The 16,994-nt window shown below is 38.6% G+C and overlaps 1 protein-coding gene across 1 annotated transcript in view; it reads left to right on the top strand.

Annotated features, from left to right (window-relative positions):
• LOC308182997 (uncharacterized protein) overlaps positions 1 to 16,994 on the top strand; it is a 230,889-nt gene that overhangs the window by 137,028 nt on the left and 76,867 nt on the right. Inside the window, exons 25-27 of the mRNA XM_080568459.1 lie at positions 5,833 to 5,972; positions 9,216 to 9,339; positions 11,214 to 11,266. The gene's annotated coding sequence lies outside the window, so the exon portion shown is untranslated. The remainder of the gene's footprint in view (positions 1 to 5,832; positions 5,973 to 9,215; positions 9,340 to 11,213; positions 11,267 to 16,994) is intronic.

Here is a 16,994-nt window from a genome sequence, read left to right as displayed (position 1 = left end):
ACAGCTGTTCTGTGGAATACAGAATAATATTTTACATTAAGTGACATTAATTAGGGGAGAAATATTCATATGGTGAAGAGCTGGGTGATGACTTGCAAAGGAAATTTTTTTACTCGCAGTCTAAATGCAAATCAGAAGCTCAGAGAGTCACAAGCACATTGCTCTTGAGGGAGAAATGATTCCCATTAAGTACCCAGCTCTAAAACTATTGTAAGATTTTGGGAATGCGAGCCAAACTCAAGCTGCTGACAGTCTCAAACATTGCTGTTACTGAAGGTTTTACACGCATTTTAGATCTGGTTTAATCAGAGGCGAGATGCATCTCATGGTCTTGGGTCTTAATCCAGTAAACGATGAGGCATGTGGTTATCCTCACCCACACAAGCGAACCAAGGGGCTTAGCAGGATTACTTTCATAGGCCTGGATTTTTTTTAGGGCTGATGCAGGCTACCATGGTTTAATCCTGCTCATAAAATGCATGCTGGAATCACACTCAGTAATTCCTGAATTGATCCTGATAATAACTTCTGACTGAAGTTAAGTGTGGGGGTTTTCAGAGACTTAAAGTGATGGATTATCTGCTGCTGCCCATCTACCCTAGAAACACTGTTAGTTTTAGCAGAGAAATCTGTGTGTCTATTACGGGTTTGTCTAATTTCACCCACTAATTGTGTGCTAATTACTGCAATTCAAAGTGTGGTTGGATACTAAAAATCTTACCTGCAAATAGATACATGATCATATACTTTGATAACACTGGGTGAATTTATAGAGTTTTGGGTTTTTCTATTTTAAGCCTACTGCAGAATGAAAGAGTTCTTCTGAGGTGTCCATATGTATGCAGTAAAAACAAAACCCAAACGTGCGAGTCAAGTCCACTGCTTATGTATGTTAGCATAACTCTACCAGCTACAGAAGAGCTGGGTAGGCTTCTGTAGAAGTTTTGACCACCTCTGTCACTGGACCTACATATAGCACAAAACAAGGATACCTGCTAGACTGTGTTAAACATCAGATATTTAAAAAATGTTCTTTTCCTTTGATTTGAAACCAGCTTGATACGATTGTGTTGTTACTGCCAGCATGAATCTGCCAAGAGCTATTTCCTGCAATTGGCTGTGTGCAAGGGACTCAGAAAAATAAAAATCTGGAAGAAAACAAGGTGAGGGAGGGAAACAAAGCCTGATGTCCAAAACTTCTTGCACACAGTAGTCTTGCACCTCCATAAAAAATTCAACCCACAATCTGAGGAGACTGTGTAGATGAAGTGTTACCTCAAGGCTGGATGAAAATGCTCTCCAAGGGGTCACACCAGCCATGCTCATGTTTATATGTAGTGGTAGTTCTGTGGACTTCTGTGCTTATTCCTGGGAGCAAATTGTTTCTCATTATGTAAATCTTGTAGGATCAAGCGCTAAGAGGAAGTAATTCGTTCTGCTCAATTCAGTTTTACACTATTCTGTAAAGAGCAGCTATATGAGCAGTGAGACAGCCCCAGTCTGCTACATCTGAGTTATTTCTGTTCCTACTGGTGTCCATAGGACTTCCGAAAAATTGTGCTTCTGAGGAGTAGTACGAGCATCCCAGGCAAAATGACAGATAAAGAAAACTCCAGAAAACCTCTGGAAACTTTAAGGAAAAAATTTTGTGAGAGAGAGATCTGGAGACCGATTTAGGGAGAGGAACAAGAAACAGGCCATCTGGGATAGGAAGCCTTATTTAGGCTTGGTTTCACAGTACTTAGGATAAAAAGCACCCATCTGATGTCTGAGTTGATGGTAGAAAGGTGGCACCCTGATAAATATTTTTTTAAGAAGTTAATAGAATAAATAAGATAAATTGAATTTGGCAATTTTTTTTTAGTCTAACTTCAAATTTCAATAATCTGAGCAGAAAAAAAGTTTTCTTTTTATTTTTATTTTGGAGATAACCATGAATCTAATCGACCAGTATTATACTACAAGTCATCACTTACAAAAATTGCGAGTAAAGAACTTTTTGACGTTCCCTCCCCAACACATGCACACTTTCACCAGTGTGTTAGTACTTAGAACAAATAAACACAATGACCTCTAATAAATGTAATGTGCCATTGATGTAGAACAGAGACATCTTTATCTTGGAATTGTGAGGTGTATTATGACATAGTTTTCTTACAAACATCATGCGAATGGTTTACTTTGGGATTCCCTAGCTCACTAAACTTCGGTCAAGAACAGATTTATATATTAGAAATAAATCAAGCCCTAATATCTTACAAATAAAAATAAGCTAAGAAAAAACTTAACATGGCTGTTGCTAATTGCAGTTAAGTAGCCTCCTACGCTTGCACTTAATAAATGGGAACTGCTGTTGTTTGCACATTGTGATGTTTTAAATGCATGTTCATGCTCCCTGTAGAAGTTATTTATATTATGAATGATTGTATCAAATAACTGCTAAATCTGACAGGATAATTAAGTAACTGTTCTGTTGCTTGACATGCTATAGAAGCTTGTCAACTCTGCATTGGGCTGGTGGAGCTACAAAATGGTATAAAACACTGCTTACTGATTAATTAACTGGAGAAAGAGTGTGTGTAGGAGGGAGGGAAATGTTTTGGGGTGCTGGAAAATGTTGGGAATTTAGTTGAGGCCCCTTTGAACATACCAGTGAGGGTGTACAGATTCTTCTGTGATCCCTCATCTATTAAGGTTAGTGGCAAAGTGCTAAGTAAAATACAAAGATTTAAATTTAAATCTTTAACTTGACGTTTTGAACGTGTCTTTTGAAAATCTTGTAGTTACGCTAAAAATTTGCGATGTACAAGGCAGTTAAGACTTAAGCGCTTTAAAGTTTGCAGATGGTACAGGGTCTTTAATGAAGCGGTTCATCATAAATTCTTAAAAATATATATTCATTATATATATATGTATATATATAACGTTTCTTGCCTAATATATCTACATCTTTTTGCAGTGTTAGCACAAACTTAAACCATACTTCCTGATGCAATTTCAGCCCTGCTAAGAATTTGCCAGCAGTCTTTTTGCCTAAGAAAATTGTATAAAAGCAGTAAGTTAATGTTAATTAGTGGTCAATGAAAAATAATGGAAATCACTGTTTAAATAATAGATGAAAAGAGAAGTTGAAGGGTCCTAAGCTTTGTACAGTTACAGAGATTAGTGAAAGCTATTGCAGCATAATATCAGATCAGAATAAAAATGATGTATACCCTTTTCATGGTTATAAATAATTTCACAAGGTTCAAGGCAGTGAAGAATGTTATGGGGGAAAAAACCTTCTGTAATCTCCTGAAGTGTGAAAATTAATCACTCATGAACATTTGACAGCATGGGCTCTGTACTTATAGCTAGAAACTTGACCTAGCAGTGAAACTTTTATTAATTTTCAATTTATATTTTGTTGCTTCTCATTCATTTTTGTAGTATTTGAATTTTTTGTTGACAAAACCAACATCAGGCTGATGGTGGTGAATCGTTAGGAGGCAGTTAAGAGGCCCTCATGCGCTTCTGGTTTTTGGTCCATCCTAAATAAACATGTTTTTATTCCTTCCTGTGTCTACAGACCCTTTGTGTTTAGCAAAGCACGGCAGCTGATTGCGGTGCCTTAGAAGATGAGCACTTCAGACAGCACCTGGCATTGTGCAGAGTAAAATAAGTCTTGCCAATTAACTGTAAAAGCACTCTTGCTAATTATCTTCTAACTATCCATTCCAGTTTATTATCCACTAACAAAAAAAGAAAAAAAAAAAAGTACTGTACAGAATCTCATTTATAAAACAGTATCATTTAACAGGAAATTAAACTACATGGTTCTCAGTGTGCCTGTATATCTCGGTGCTGTTTATCTGAGCTGTTTAAACATTTCTGTAGTCTGCACGCCAGTTCCATGCTTATTCTCCCAGCACCTTTAATACACTCGGCTTTGCAGAAACCTGGTGTAATTTTATCCTTTTTGATCTTGAACGCTCTTTGTTTCACTTGTACTGCATCCTGTTTTTCTTTAGACTTCACCTTGAATTTTTGTCAACCTTTGCAAGCCACGGAGGAGGGATGTGTCCCTTTCTCAGGGGATGTGCAACCCAAATACCCCACAGGTGTCGCACTATCCTAGTGTGATGTGCATAGATGACTATCACCTCAGTCTGTGTGCTGCAGTAAAATCAATAATTGTCCTTCAGCCTTTATTTATTTTATTGTTGAGGTTTTATCCATTCCATTCTTTCAGGGTAAAAATTATGCTGAAATTATTGCAGATTTTCTTTGGATAGGTTGGATCATTTCCTTTTTTATTTCTTTTTTTCTTTCTTGCTTAAGGCTTTCATAGAGAAGTGAGGGCTGATCAGAGAAATGGGATTAGGTTCTATAAAACATTCATTCTTTGGATTTATCCAATCCCCTTTGATTTGATAGCTTTTAGCTGAGTCCATTCTTGTTGTTTTGTCTGTTTGTCAGCTTTTTGATTCTCAATTTTCATGAAGTGAGTGAACTCCAGAGGCGGACATTTTCTCTGCATTTTCCATCCTCTGGAGCTTGCGTTTAATAAAGATGAAAACACGGAGTCTGATTATGCACAACGCTAAAAAGGAAGTGTTGGTTTTATGAGTTAGTCACCAAATTGGCTCTTGATTTCTGACAGCAAAACCAGAGCTCTGCAACACGGTTTGTTTGATATCACCAGGCCTACTAGACTAAGATTTTAAAATACCTGAAGGCCTCTGCCATGAAATTTGCATTGAAGTTTTTGTGCTTCTTGAATGCTTACATTCTTGAAAGATAAAAAGTACCTAGCCTTATTTTCTTGGTGTCTCAGGCATTTTTCTGCCAACTTTTCCTAAACCATATAAATGCAGAAATGACCTTGTTATCTCTCTGTATATGTTCATGGAGTATGCAAAAATTGAATTTTATTTTTTTTTAACGTTTATAAGCGTTTCTGCTGCTAGATGTCAAAGTTGTCCTGTGAAGGTGAAAAGCCATTATAGCTGTGACCTGTCGCAATAGATATCAGGAATACAGGGAGTTCTGCCATCAGAAGGGCATGAGCATTACAGCTGGGAGTCAAGTGTGTAACTTATATCGTGTTCACTCAGATTGGTTAGAATTGAGGGCCTTAAAACAAACATTTCCGAAATGCGAAGGCCAAATGTTTCTCCCATTCATTTAGCATCTGAAGTTAGCATTTGGAGTGATGTTTGTGTGAGGCTTTGAGCAATGCATGGTGACAGATGAATCCTTTCACTGCTTGCACCTTTTCTGTTTTAGGATCTTCTAGGCTGTACTTGTCAGTAGTTTTACAATACCATTAAAGAAGAGAAGCAGTAAAATACCTGATTCATTGTTTTTGGGAAGAAGCCAACCACTAAATTGTGCTGGTCTAAATATAGTCTTAAGCGAAACATCAAACCTCACATAAGAATCTTTTCAGTATTTTTGGTGTTTACATATGTTCTACTTCTTCTCCTTGCCTCTTCGGAGAGGGGAAAAAGAGATGGATGTAATTCTATACAATATTGTCATGGAACAGAAGTTTGGTCCCTAACATCTGATGCTGCATTCTGTGCTTTTTAATTGGTGCCCCGTAAAAGCAGATGGTATGAAAGTAATGAAATTTATTTTTATGTTTCATTTTTATCAAATCTATGTTCTTTATGTAAGGTCTTGTGTGTTTTCCCAGAGCTCTGAAAGATAAACAGAACAATCAATTGAGAAACCTGTCGCCACAGAAAACAACCAATGAAACAAGCAAATGAAGTATTGAAATTTCTTTTTATGTTTCATATTTATCAAATCCATGTTCTTGATGCGAGGTCTTGTGTGTTTTCCCAGGGCTCTGAAAGATAAACAAAACAATCAATTGAGAAACCTGTTGCCATAGAAAACAAGCAATGAAACGATAACATACAGAAATGAAAACCAAAACCAAAACAAAACCCACCACCAACAACAAAAAAACACCTTAAATGTAGGTAAGAGAAAGTATGTCCCTATACCTGTTTTATTAGCAGAAATTGGGAAATGATAGCAATTATGAATCAGCTCCCTACATTTTGACTAGTCTGGTTTAGCAAGTCTGGAACGTAAGCCTAGAATAAGCTTTTTAAGACTGTAGCTAGGTTCAGAAGTAGGTCTTGGGATACTAACATGTCCAGGTTTCAGATGACAAGTCTTCCAGTAAGGAAACCATGTGAGGAAAACGAGAAGAAGCTGTCAAAGTATTACTCAGAGCACAGACTAAATGTCAGGGTTTTGAGATCCTGTGCCTTATTTCTTACCTAGCAGTGTGATTCTTGTTCCAAAAGGTAATTAGCTGACGTATTTCATGGCATGATGGAGATCTGTATACAGGATCTATCTTTTCCCAGCATAGAAATCGGTTTAACATATTTGCTAAGCAGCTGCTTTTCAAATAAATGAGGCAAAGGGGAATTTAGGTGTAGTACAAAGTCACAGACCTAAAATAGGGCAGAAAAGGTCTATTTTTTTTATTTTTTTTTCAACACAGCCTGTTGGCTAGGGATGTGATGGTGGGGAGTTTTCCAAGCTCAGTGACCTTGAACAAGTTCCTTAATTTCTCTGAGCATCGGTTCCATCCCTCATTTAAAAAAATGTTTCTTTATGTCCTGATTTGTTGATGAGATCTGAGCCATAACCCTAGCAGAATGTCCAAACAAGTTTTTGTCTTTATCTCACTAAGACCTCTATGCATGGGACTGGCCCTAACATGGGTGGAAGTTGTTTATACAGGTCCACCAGTGTAAAAACTGAGAATGAACCTATAATCACCCAGGGAAGCAATCTAACCAGAGGACTTCAACCCATGGTATGGATTGCAGTGAGACATGCTGTTGACTCTTCTTCTTATCCCTTACCTGTGTTTTCTTTGTCATCTCTTTTGGTTCTGTATCTGCTATAAAAAGCCCTTCTGGTTTATTGTTCCTCTTCAACACGTACTCCACAGAGGTGACATGTGGACTGTCTTTCTACTTGTTCTTCTTAAGTGTAAGGTCCACTGGGAATACAGTTTCTTGCTGAGATATGATGCGTAACGTATTAGTCAACAAGTGTGTATGAAGCACACACCAGGGCTTAGCCATTACAGTGCCCAAGGGAGCAACCTTGCTGTGCACTCTACAGTTGATGGGCTGGAGCGATGTGCATTATAATAAACTGATGATTCCTATTAAATTAGCTTGAACATCTCTAGGAAAATTCATAATGCTCCACTGTTCAGCCTGTCTTTTGAAGCGTAAGAGGAACAGGGAATGTCAAAGGCTGTTTATTTATCCGTAATATGTTTTAGAAGGATGTGTCTTAGGTTCTTTATATCCACAGTGTTTGGCTTCACGAAGTAATATAATGACACTGTTGCTGCATGCTGTCAGGGAGAAAGTCTTTAGTTATAGTACACCATGGAGAGCACAAGCTAGCAGCTGTTGCCTTTGCTCTTTATAGAGCTGTTTTAGAGCTTTATAGAGCCTCGCATAAGGCAAAACATTTGATTCAGTGTTCAAAGTCAGAGTTCACTGACAGCAGAAACTTCTGGTTTGTTCCAAATGAATAAAGATACGTGTTGCTAAATTAATCTGTTGGCAGCCTGGTTTCTGTATCTCTGGATAAGGCATGGGCTAATACTGGGCTTTTCAATCAGGTTTCAGATGTCTGTGTTATTGCTAATTTTTTGTACTACCTTGGGAAAAGTATTTAGTCTTGGTTTACATGCTAAAGTCTTTGCCTGAACATTTGGTAAAACACAAACCATGGCAGAGTGCTTTTGCCTCCTTCCAGTGTCTTTTTTTAATTTGTTTATATAGCATCCCTCTTCCCTTTTTCCACCTTTAATACAGAGGTAATCCTTTATTATCATAAAATATTGACTTTTGGACAAAAAGCAGGTGCACCTTATACCTGCAGATATTTCCCTTTCAAGCCTTGGTATTTTGACAACACCTTCTGGAAGGACTCAAAGAAATATTTTCACAGCATGGAGAAGAACAGGAGAGAATGTCTGATTTTTCTCCTCTTCCTGCCAACATGAAAATCTGTTCCTCAGCTTTTTATCTCCTTGCCCTCACTAATGACCTTCCTTTCACTGCCAGTTTCAAAATCTTGACAGCTCGTTAGAATCAGGAGAGACTTGCATGATCAGAGTGATAATTTTCAAACCACTTTGTGGCTGAAAGTAAGTTCGGGATCATTATTTATTCAAATTACAAGCATAAAGGACCACATGGGAAACATGGAGGAGTGCCTTCTGTAAATGACAGCTTAGGGAGAATTTTCAATTGCATGAGACAGCTGTATCCCAAAACTTAATCTAATTACCACAGCGTAGTGAAAAATGTCACCCTGAATAAAACTGATACCATCATACATGTTCATGGTAAATTTTGACTTACATACGGCTATGTTCAGAATAACCTTTAAATTCTAAATCCAACTTGGAACTGAAGTAGTGCTTTTGTAATTAGAGGAATTTGAGTGTGTGGAATTTCTTTCTTGCTCTGAGCAGATAGGCTTTGCTCACAGCTGTACAAAGTTCAGCACAGCCCTTTCCTGGAGCTTACCCTTCCGTGATAGCACATGTGACAAGTGGTAGATAAAACTTTGTTTAGCTTCCTTTTCCAAAGAAATGTTTTTCAAAATGTTTTCCAGTTCCTTTTCAGGAATGTAGAGAGGGAAATTACTCCCAGAGTAATGGTGTGCCTGCCCCATATGCTTTTTTTGGTTTTGTTGCACATGAACAATTGTACGATGGGTTGAAAACTTGAGTTTCTGGAAGGCCTTCGTTTTCAGCTGCTGGTGTATGCCAATGAATCTGAATATTAAATCAGATGGAAACCAGCAGCTTGAAAACGTGCAATCTGCTCTGTGCTGAAATGCACATCTGTCTGAGTGCTGCAGATCCTTGGCTCCCACTAAGGTTGTCTGAGATAACAAAAGAGCGTGTTTCGAAAGCTCTGAGCATTTTTTTTAATGTGTAAAGTGCTGAATTGACTGTTCTGAAACCAACTGTCCTGTTTTTCCATGAAAACAGATGTAGCAGAATGAAAACAGAACATAGAACAGCCAGCTTCCCTTACTGTGTTGAACCACCATGCTCCAAACCTCTTGGTATTGACAGTGCCTTTCCTTGTGGATGGTGATTTCAGCTGAAGATGGTGGAGAGAAAACCAAATATAACTGACTTTCTGAATCTGCTTATTTCCCAGGAACTTCAGAGGGAGACAAGGACATGCTCAGCACCTTGAGGACTGGTCTTGAAGAGAGCAATCAAGCAGGCTTGGTGTGCATCGACAAGAGAAGAGCGGGGGAACTGATTTCTGCCAACAACAGGTAAAAGCTGCCAGCGTCTGTCGCTTGCCTGGGAGAATCCACATGTATCTATTTGGTGGTAAAAAGTTCAAGAATAACATTTGTGTGCAGCAAGGAGGGAGCAGACCTGCATCTCAAGCTGATGAGGAAGCCTGTAGGCCAGCTTGGTATTTTTAATCAAAGCGTCCTTGAAAAATGGCATCAGTACAGTTGTGTGTGCTTAGACTACATCTAGTGCTGATGCTTTTCTTAGGCTAGCTGTTGCAGAGTGAAAGCTTCAAACGAATATTGGATATGTCTCTTGCATAAATAACTTTTTCACATGGAAGTGTTACAGTGAAAAATAAACTCTATAGAAACATCTGTATTTGTTTTTGCTTTTTCTTTAAATAATATTTGGATTTCCACAAATTTCTAAAAGTTAGTCCAAGGACCCCTCCTAAGTGGACAGATCTATATCACATTAGAAGGTATTGTTTCTTGTGTTTCTCATTTATGCAGAGTAATGTCAAGTTTATGTATATTGCAAATTGTTAGCGAGTGGCGATGTGATTTTGTTGAATCAGTATCAATGACTGAGGGCTCAAGTACAGCTGAGCCATAGCAAGAGGCAGTCTATAAGTCTGATTTTGTTTTCTTTTTACGTATCTGAATTAACTTTGTTAGAGACAGACACTGCAAATATATATATATGAAAGAGAACATTAAAACTCTCTAATAATTTTTAGCCCAACCCATAAGGGTGAGTTATGGTTTGGATACTTGGATTCAATCCTCCCAGGTATTGAGCAAAGCAGAGAAGGACTTGAAGGAGCTCAAAGTTTCCAGAAATAAACCCTTTCAGCCTTGTTACTTTTCTCACTTGTCTCAATGAGCAACTTGCTTCCTTTCAGAGGCCAGCTGAAGCCAAAAGCAAGTGGTTGCACATCCATGATAGCGCCACGCTCCACGGAACCCATGAATATCCCAGAGCAGTGCTGCTGTTGAAAATTGCTGTTGGGGGAAGGAGGAAGATGAGAACAGAGCTGCTGGCACCAAGACCCGAGCTAAAATCCCTTTGGCCATGGTCAATTTAGGTGCTAAAACACTGCACAGCCCCAGCGCCAGCAGTAGTATGTCAGTGCTGAGGCACAGCACTGCTCCTGGTACAAGGCCTGGCTTCCAAAGCCCGCTGCAATTCCTTCCTTCAGGTTGCAGCTTCAGTCTCATTTGTGGCTAGTAAATGTGCGAGTGTGGCCATGGGGGTTGACAAGCCCCATGGTTGATGATAACTTCGGACTCTTAACGATGAGGCCACGAGGAATGTAAAGAGTTTAGAAGGAACACAGAAGGGTGATTCAGGAGATGCCTTGCTGTCTCGGACTGCTTGTTCTCCAGCCGTTAAGACATGGAAGTTGCTGGGTGTTTGCGGTTGTCGGGCAAAGTTTTTGACCAATGAGTAGTTAGTGGAAAAGTACTGCTGTAGAGCGAATGGTATAAGAAGGGAGCCTGTCCTCAGTAAAGTTAGTTGAAGTTATTGTCATCAATAACGTGGTAGCAGTTGCTGATCCTAAAAGAACCCTGGTGTCCCTGTGGTCTCTACGCCACAAGGAAATAATTAGCATCAAGGTTTTGTGAGCTGTTGTTTGCCCAAAGCTTTCTTATTTGAAAGAACTCAAAGGTTCAGGCGTAACTTCTCGTGTTCAGGCAAACTAAAAATAGTTTATTATGCGTAAAGCCTTGACTATTCTCCAGTGTGGTTATGTTTCTGTTCCACAGCGACCATTTTGAAAGAACAGCTTTATTTGCCATTGCTAATGGCCAGCATGGATATTTACCAGACACAGGCATTTTAGTTTCTGCTCTATTATTCACAGCTTCCCTGCATGCTAAAATTCCCTTTATTTATGTTGCAGAAAGTGTGTTTGAGGACTTCTCCCACGGCTCTTCCACTGATGCTGTATCTGAGGTATGTGTTAAGCACTACTCCATATTTTGTTGTGGTTCATAGAAGACTTATAAGCCTGTCTCTAAGAAGAGTACTTTATATGGCATTTTTACTCTAATTTATAAAAATTTGGGGTTAAAATGTACTTAATACATTGAGATTTTACTTTTTATTTTTATCTGAGTGCTATCTTTAGGTGCTGCAGTTATGTCAGCAAATAGCTTCCCCAGAATTTCCCAGAAGGTAGCTAACAATGATGCTTCCATCTTGGAAGGTTCCTTGAATATGGTTTGGGAAGTTAATCCCTTTATTTAAAGACGAGCAAGACTGTGGAGCATTGCTGTTTAAAATGTCTGCTATCAGGCCTTAATTATTAGTCTCCAAGCACCATTGACTTCTGAGTTATCTGCTGCAGGCATCATTTGTTTGGTACACCTCTGTCCTTGGTGCATTTAACTGATAACAAACTTGAGGAACAATTAAATAAAAATAAAAAGCTTAGTTAATATAATTAACATCTGCTTATTAACAAAATTATTTATGGGAGAGCTGTCTCAGGTTCAGCTAATGGCTGGAATAATTTTTGCAAGAGAGAAAACCTTGCCTAATTGGTGAGGTGCAGCTACCCTGACGTGTTTGCAGGGCTCGCTGTCTGCCTGCAGTTTTGGGGCCAGATGCGCAGCTGATGCCAGTGGGCTCCAGCCATGGGCTGCTTTGCATGAACTAAGAGCCTGTCCTGTCAACTTCAGATCTGATTTACACCCGCAGGACAGGAGCATTGATAGTGTTGCTTGATGCAGCAAGGTGGAGCTCCCCTTCCAGTGTTAATTATGTACTTCTCCCAGAGCATGAAGCTGTGTTGACTTGGAAGATAAATTAGTTACCCTTCTACTTGCCGTCGGCCTTCCTGTGTCGGTTAAGGATCAGCTTGTCACCCTTCTTCTCTTTGTGGATCAGAAAGTCAATTAACCAGTTCCCCATTAGACTTGAAATCTATAGGAAAAAAAAAAATCAAACTTTTCTAAAGCACAGACTTCTTGAGTTAAACCACATTTCTTTCTCGTAACTTTGCAGCTCAAGGCAGGTTTTTATTTTCCCTGTGGTACTGAGATTCTTTTGTTCAGTCCGGATTACCAGCTGAGTCTGATTTACTTCCCAGGTTGTCACTTACCTTGTGTTTTTAGGATAAAAGAAAGTTTTCTTCATCTCTCTTTTTTGTTTCGTCTCACATAATGATGCACTTATGTGAGTTAAATTACTAGCGAGGACGCAAATCAGGCAAGCCTGTGCATATTCTTGTACAGCTCTTTCATTTCTATGCAGGAGCAGATAAACCGGTGGGAATAACCTATTGTACCAACAATAGCACATCTTTATTAATGCAGTATTGTTAAGGGAGTGCAAATATTGTATAAAGACAACTCCTCAGTGGTTAGGCACAGCTTACATGGTAGCATGAAAGTATGTGACTGGTGGTAGGGGAAACCAGCATACAACCCTTACAGCTGCTGTCTCGTTTCCAGACAGCTGGGTTGTAGATGCTTAAAACATAGGAATGTTTTGGCAAGATTGGCTCTAATTGGATCTAATTTTCTGAAATACTGACCTTTTTCAAATTCCTCTGTTGCCTTTTGAGGTAGGGGGCACAGAAAACCCCAGGTTGTGTCACCAGAGGCGCTCAAATTATGGATGAAATTCCAGATCTGAAGTCGCAACAGGGTCGGCACAGCTTCCCAGTGCTGTGAGCCCCATATGGCAACCTCGTGCTTAATGACCATCCCGCTCCTGGAGCTGGGGGAGTGGGAGGACACGAGACTTGAGTTGTATAGGTGTAAATTTGAGGAAATGGTCCTTGCCACAGCTGTGCTGCTGTGCACTATGGCTGTTGCACCTGCTGCAGCATCGGCTCGCTGAAGTGCGTGAATCATTGCCTTTAGCTCAGTTGCACAGCCAAAAACCCCCTTGGGTGCTTCCATTCAGGTTGATTGGGGATATTTTTGCGGAACACAAGAATCACGAATCCTTGTAAGCAGGTTATGTTTTGAAAGGAGTTACAAAGGATTATGATGAGTTACTAAGATCTGTGCATCTTTACTGGGCCACTTGCTGGCATAGGATTTATTGGTTTAGAAAACTCTTCTTGAAAATAGCAGGTCTTCCCAGAGACAGCAGGGACATTAGTATTCCTTTTGCAAACATCAAATCAGCCTACTTCCTTACAATTTCATTGTAAAAAGTCTGCTTATGGCTCTCTAATGAACACTGCTTCCATTCCCACAAAGTGACATTTACTGAATAATGTGTTACAGCTCTCAGTGACTCCTTCCAAGAGAGTTATCATGAGATCTGCAGAGATAATTACCACAGTAGGAATCGAATACAAACAAATGCAGTTCCTCCCTTGTTTTAGCAACTTTCTGAGATTGCATTTGCTTCTCTCTCTGTTGCCAAGTACGTTTTTTCTATTTTTTTGTAGTGTCATTAAAACGATTAGATTTTGATTCATAAGATTCATCCACCGACTTAAAGATGATTGCAACAGTCCCACTGAGTTAAACTGGGGCTGCAGCTTCATCCATGAAACAATTGCACCGTGGGCTGAATTATAACCAATTTCTCATCACTGAAATCGGTTGCACCAGAAAAGTGCTAAGATTAAATTCATCCCATCTAATATTAGGCATGAATGTAGTCAGCCTTGCTTAATACGCTCCTACATCAGACCTGACTCGCCTGGGAATTGTCTGTCTCATCATCTGCTGTTGAGTGAATTTATCACGTGCAGTTTCCTAATTTAGATGAGTTGCATCCAGGCCTGAGTGTGGACATGTTTCTTCAGTCTTTTAGTTATGATTATTTTCAGGATATCAGTTTTGAAGCACCCATTTTATCTCCTTCCTTTGTAAAAAAAAAAAATAATAATAATAATAATAATAATAATAAAAATAATAATAATATATATATAAAATTAAGTCCTCACTGTTTTGTTCTCTTTTTTTATTATTATTATTATTTCCTCCAACAGAGTACTTGAATTTGTTCGAATTAAAAAAAATGAAAAAAGGTTTAAACCTCCTGATTCTATTTTCTATTCCTAAAATTATCCTTGCATTAGGAGACTGGGGAAAAAAAAAAAAAGCTGACAACTAGGATGTCACAGGAGACTGTAGTCTCAGTGTAAATAAGGTTGGTTAATATTTTTTCTCCCTCTTAAATCCAGTGTGATTTAAGCAAATGTTGCAATTGCTTTCAATTTTAACATGCTTTTAGTTTTACGGTCAACTAAGTATAATACACTGACCATAGCAGTATAAGGGAAAACACACACAGAAGGGGAAAAAAAAAAATAGAAAAGGAAACCTTTGAATTTGATTTTGATATAAAGAACACTTTTAAGATGGTGCAAAAATAAACGTCATTATTCCACTTTATAGTATAGTATTAGGCATGTTCTTTTTACTGCAGTGTGTTACTTTTGCACGTTCCTTATTTAGTGAACAATTCTATTTCTATTTGTTTTGCATTATGTTTTCAAGTGCTTGTTGTTTTATGATGACCCCATAATTAGAAATTTAATTTTGAACTTAACTGCTGATCTCCTTAAATCTCCTCCACAGTTGTTATGTGATCAGACAGGTTCTCTGCTGCTGTAAGTTGCCACTGCTGGATTAAAATCCACAATTTGGTTTGTGGTTATGTTTTGTAAAGATCTGACAGGTTCACTCTTCCTTTTATGCTGAGTGAAATTAGAAGTGCTTCATTTTTGTTTATCTACTTCCATAGGCAGTTCCTATATTTGTAGTATTCAAGTAGTGTACCAATACCAGTACAAGTTCTTCAGAACATCTTTGTAAGAAAATATCGAGTAATACTTTTGAGTTGAATACTAGTTTTTTTCAGAATTGGAATTGCAGAACAGAGTTTGAGCCACATCTCTGTGCAGCCTGGAATACAAGTGCTAACCCAAATCCCATATTCTGAACCCCATTCTAGTGTTTTAGCTCACAGGATGCGTTTTTTTCTTCTACTAGGTGAAGTCTCTTTTTACGTAAAGAACTATTGCAGCAGCAGATCTCTTAGCGAGACCTGACCGAATCAAAGGGGGGGAGGCAGCAAAACAGAAGGACAAAGTGCCCTTACTATTATTTCTGATTGTCCTTTGTCTTTTCAGTGGACCGAACCAAATTTTTGGATCCACTCTTTCTACTCTCAATTTCAGTCGTCGTCGTCTGAGCTTTATGGGCCAGTTGGGTCTCTGCTTCAGCTAAGCTGTGGATAAGCTGCTTAGCCTTCAGCTGTAATTGAATCAAAGCCAAATTCCCAGGCCCAGAAGGTTCATCCCTATTTAAACAAAGAGAGACAGCCATGCATGTGGATCTGCTACTGAGGGGGAGGAAATTACTCCTTTGAAACCAAATCCAACAGGAAGATTGTATGTCTTTACCCTTCTTGAATTTTTCTAGTAAATATGTTTTCTTCATGTTAGTTAGCTCATAAAAGGGTTTTACAGAAGTCAGAGCAAAAGACGTTAAAAGAATAAATCCCTTGTCTTCAGCTCAGCCAGGCGAGGTTTGCCTTTAGTGGCCACTTCTCTTCATCCTAATTTTCCAGCAGAATTTAATTTATCTATTAAGCAGATAACAATCTGGATTCAGCGCAGCACGTGTCCCCGTGGAAAATTTTGACCTCAGCGCCTTGGTGTGGAGGTGAAAGCTACGCACAAAGCACAAGGAAGGGAATAGGAATAGCTAAGGTATTTTTTCCTCCCAGCACTTAGGCCATCTAGTCCTTACTTAGCTGCACCCCTGTGAGGTGTGTAAGACAGATAAATAAGAAGAAGGTCTAACAGAAATGTGTCACAATTTTTTATTGGTTTTACTACATTTTTCTTTAAAGAAAAATCCAAATACAAAAAATCCAAATATTTTGGCTTAAGCAATGAAAAACTTTTCCCATCATCTTATTTGCAATCTCTGCTTGTTACAAATGCAGTTGTTTTCTCAATTGTTAATTAGGGCTGAAGCTTGTTTTTCTGGGTTCCAGCAGTGAACTAACTTAGTTTTGCAGATTCAGGAGCAGAGGTGACACCCTCTGCTGAACGGAGCATGCTGCTGGGGTATGTTCAGGTTCTCATTTTTTATTTTTCAGTTCTAGATGGTCTTTTATAGGTTAGCACTGGAGAAAGGTGAAGCACTTTTCCATTGCTCTCATGCAGCATATGTACAGAATCTGTACCTTGCTGTTTCTGCAAACTCTCTGGTTTTGATCATCTGTAATTATTAATATGCCATGCTTTTTGATTGCATATCTGTTTAGGAAAGCTGAGATGAAAGTCAAATATGGTAACGTTTTTCTTTTAGTTTATTCATAAGGCCTCAGGAAACTAATGAGATTTATTCTGTGAATTAGTTTATAATTGTGCTTTAACTGCACTGTGACATTTAATAATGTCAGAAGGATTTTGCTTTAGGCAGAGTGATTTCAGCCTCTGTAGAAAATTAATTACCATTTTCTGAATAAACCACTTTTTTGTGAGCTAAGCGGTATTTTCAAGGTTAAGCTGCTTTCTGATATTTTGAGAAAGTCTTTGAGAAAAGAAATGTATTAAGATTGCAGATCTAGCCTCCTGGTTCATATACAAGAAGCTGACTGTGTTCAGTAATAACAAATCAGAACCTATTGTTATTATAAGATTTTTTTCAAATACAGCCCTAATTTTGGTGTTCTCCGGTGCCTAGATCTCATGTGC

The sequence above is a fragment of the Anser brachyrhynchus genome, assembly GCF_964034855.1.
Source record: "Anser brachyrhynchus genome assembly, chromosome: 26".
Taxonomy (NCBI): Eukaryota; Metazoa; Chordata; class Aves; order Anseriformes; family Anatidae; genus Anser; species Anser brachyrhynchus.
This window is presented reverse-complemented; position numbering and strand designations above follow the sequence as displayed.